Here is a 4201-nt window from a genome sequence, read left to right as displayed (position 1 = left end):
TGTTCTGTGGCTTCAGGAAATCACATGGTGTGGTGGAATATGTCAGAAAGACCATCCTTGAAGGTTTACAGCCTCAGCGGATAAAATATCTATGCTGGTACAGAATCAAATGGAAAAGAAGCACAGGTGAGGAAAAGCAGCCTCGAACCCCAGGTGCTCTTAAAACCACAGCTGGCCAAGCATCACCAGCAGTTTCATGTAACTGTCTCTGTGGTTTACTCTGTCTGTATAAACACACGTAGATAAATGTTTGCACTGTCATTTGTACACAATATGTACTTCATGGCATAATCTGAACTCAGTTCTTAACATCGACATGATAGTGGAGCCTTTATAAAGTTTTGAGTTAAAAGCACCCTTCAGGTCTTCTTTGGGGGACATATCTAATTCACTGTAGCCTCAACCCATAATTGAGTTGACCAGAATGATCATCAGGACAGCAGAAACCCTGGAAAAAGGATTATCGAACTAGGACCTCCTTCTTTTGAGAATGTCCCCTTTATAAGACAGAGAACTTCCTGGTGAAGATTAAAAGAAAGAAACACAAGGGGCATTGTATGTCCAAGTTTGGATCTTCTGGCCTGAGAGAGGAAGTGAATCATGAGTCCCCAAGGCAAACCATGAAATTGGCTTAGGGGAAAGATCTAATCATGAATGAGGGCTTGAAATAGCCAGACCTCAGCCTGAAGCCTCATTCAATGAGAAGAGAGCAGCCAACAGATTTTTTCATTTGTTTTGGTGCATTTCTAGGAAGTCAGAAGAAGCAACAAAAGTATGGCTACTGTGGAAATAGATTGGATCAAAAAAAGCAGTACTCAATAATTACAAAAATCTTGGGTGTAATAGAGAACACCATCTGAGCCATAAAGACATTTCTGAGCATATTAGATTACACACACATGAACTTAGAAATTCAATTTTCAAAATATCTTAGAGATAGGTGAAAATAATTTATTTCTTACATGGACTTCCCTCCATCACTTTCTGCTTTAACTTCTGGAAATGTCTCCATATCCTCGAAAAAAGGTATGAACAACAATAACAAAAAAACACAACAATACATGAAAAGCAAAAAATGGAGAGGTGTTCAATTCGTGTTTTCTACCTAAATTTTTTTTTTCAGGGAAGAGAGTATTATTGGAAATGATAGGACCTATTACCATAGAAAGGCCCAACATTAGATTAATGATTGTAAAAGTGAGCCTATTATGTAAGTTCTTAAGTCTTTGGCCCAAATTGATTTTATTTTACGACAAACTTTACCTAAAAACTTTATCTGTGTGTATATATGTGTGTGTGTGTGTGTGTGTGTGTGTGTGTGTGTGTGTATATATGCATACATATTGCACATATGTACATACTATATAGAGAACATATATATTCAATGGTAGCAGCATGGTCAGAAACCTTTGGTGCTTCCTGGAGCATGGTTCAGGGGCCAGATTGTAAAGTTGAAATGTTTGAAAGAGAGAAATAGGAACTATGTTCCCTAAACTGGTGAGTCTATAAGTAGATGAGGCAAGACTTAGAACACATTTTTAGATCATTGTTTCAAAAAGGGAGTTTTTGAGTTCTCAAAGTCAGGAGCAGGGAACAACAAGATTCAGCACTGATTTACGAAGAATGTCATGTCACGCTAACCTCGTTTCTTCATTTGTTGAGTTAGGAATGAATGTATATGGAGTATTTGGGTTGTGGCAGGCGTTTAACTGGCTCATCATAGCGTTAGATGGAATGCTGGCTGCTTGAACGCCCATACTCCTTCCCTGTCTCAGCCTGGGGAATGCTTTATCATGACTTGAATCTGAATGCTGGCAGCAGGCTTATCAAATCTGTGAGTGTACGCAGAAGGATAGTTAAAATCCTAAATGACAATATCTGCAGCACAAATTGGAAAAAAAAAAAAAGAAAATATTAAACAGATGTCAAGATGGCTTCAAGAAAAACAAGGTGAGACCCATGTCCTTGTGTTGTCTACTTTTCCTCACTCATAATTACAAAATTATAGGATGCGAATGATGAAGTTTAGCAATAGCATGTGTGATAGACTTATTTTTTATAGTTGGTTAAGAGCTTAATAAAGGAAAAGCTAATGAAATACATGTTTTCAAAGGCTATCGCAACTTTGGCATCCAATGTCTAGACGTAGAACAGTCCAGTTAATAGCAGTGGGGTGTCCAGAACAAGGGAGCTAGCTCCCGGACCCATCTTGTCTATGTTGGTTAGACTGACTCCAGAGTGCTCTACCCAGTTTTGAACACTCTACTTTCAGAGCAACACTGATAAATAGGTGTGTGTGTATATATATACATATATATATATATATATATATATTTTTTTTTTAAATAACTGAAGAATATAGACGTTCAACCAAGAGGTGAGGGCACATTTGTTTAAGTGTGCCTGCACGTACGTACATGCATGTGTCATGATGTCTGGTTTCAAATAAGGGAAGAAGCTGTGGAAGGAGGCCTGGAAATCTGTGTGATTCCAGGAACATTCAAGTTGCAGCTCAAATGTCACCTTTCTGGGTGCTCAGTGGAGCCTTTTACATCCCCTTATAGAAAGCAGCCTGTCCTCATCAGCACCCACTATCTCATTACCCTGTTCAATTTCTTCCATGACACTAGCATTACTTGAAATTTGTGTTCATTTGTTTTCTTCTCTATTTTTCTGTCTTTATCCATTAAAATATAGCTTCCATGAGGCAAGGGACTTTCTTTCTTATTCAGTGCTTTATCTTAGATGCCCAAGCCAATATGTAGCATAGAGTATGTACTTAAGGAAAGAAGGAAGGAAGGAAGGAAGAAAGGAAGGAAAGGAGGGAAGGAGGGAGGGAGGGAGGAAGAGGGAAGGAAGGCAGGAAGAAAATATGAATGAATTCCAATGGGTAAAAGTAGTTGTAGTAAATAGCACTATGAGGAAACTAATTTTAATTTAATAGAAAGAGGGCTGTTCCAACACCTGTAGCTGTCTGATGTTGGAACCAGTTCTTTCTGGAGACACCTTCCTGTGACTTGATATATTCAAAGAGAATATCGTAAGTACCCCAGAACTAGAATAGGAAGTGATTCAATGACCTCTACAATTTGTTCTGACCTTGAGATTGGGTTAAAAACATATTTTATATTTAAAACTTCTCCTCTTTAGGAATTCAGCATTCTATGACACTGACCAAGCCTTATCAGCTTAAACCATGTGGATTTCATCCTCTGGCTATTAAGGAAGCAGCTTTGTGGGTGAGGGGAAGAAGTGGGAATGTGAGGCCGTGTTCAGAATCCGTGACTGTCACGCTGCTAAAAATTCCACTTGTGAGCAACCTTGGGAAAGTCACTTTTAACTTTGTTTCAGTTTTCTCATTTAAAGACGGAGAATAATAATACCTTTCTTACAGACATGTTGTGGGACCTAATTAAATGTTTCAAAACCATCCCTGTGATCCCAGATAAAAGGCACCTAATAAAGCCTAAACAACCATCTTGTCCTTTTGTTCTCCCCAAAGATGCTTCCCTGGTAAACATCCCACCCCAGCAGTGACCGCGCGGGAGACTCCTGTGGGTGGAAGAACGTAACATCCGGCCAGACCGGAAGGGCTTTGTCTGTGTCGCGGGAACCCGGGAAAGTCATGGCTCTGCTCCCTGTGCTCCACTTTCACTCTTCTTGAGGCCCAGGGGTGCTTCATTTCTGGTCCAGCGAGACGAAGCACTAGGCTGGGGAAAGGAAATAGGGTCGTGGCACTTCCTCCTTCATGTAGTGGACCAGACTGTGCAGTGGCCCTTGGTGGCTCTGCTGTTCCTTCCCACTTTCTTCTAAGCTTGGTCTCCTGAGGTCAGATGCTAGGAGAGACCTGCCTTTGCCCTATTTCATGCCCATGGTTTCTGTGGGATACTGAGAAGGCTGGTTTTGATTTGATTTTGATCTTCTCCAGCCCTGCCCCAAACACACACCCCTCTCATCCAAGAAAGGGGTTTCGCTGGGAGCCTGTTGTGTCTCCTGTTACAGACAGCTCAGCAGGGCTTCCTCTAAGGAAGGAACAAGTTAGTGTTGCTGTGTCCCAAGGATTCCTGGCTGCTGTGGGCATGTGCTGTGCTTGTCTTGGTGACCTCTGCCCCTTGAAGTCTCCTAACTTTCCTTTCTTCCCCTGTGGTTCCCCCAGAAGTCCCAACCACAGTGTTCTGCTTCTCTCCCTCAGTGCTGAGAG

This window comes from Enhydra lutris, unplaced genomic scaffold, assembly GCF_002288905.1.
Source record: "Enhydra lutris kenyoni isolate GAN:26980312 unplaced genomic scaffold, ASM228890v2 scaffoldscaffold41, whole genome shotgun sequence".
Classification (NCBI taxonomy): domain Eukaryota; kingdom Metazoa; phylum Chordata; class Mammalia; order Carnivora; family Mustelidae; genus Enhydra; species Enhydra lutris.
Note: the sequence above shows the minus strand (reverse complement) of the source record.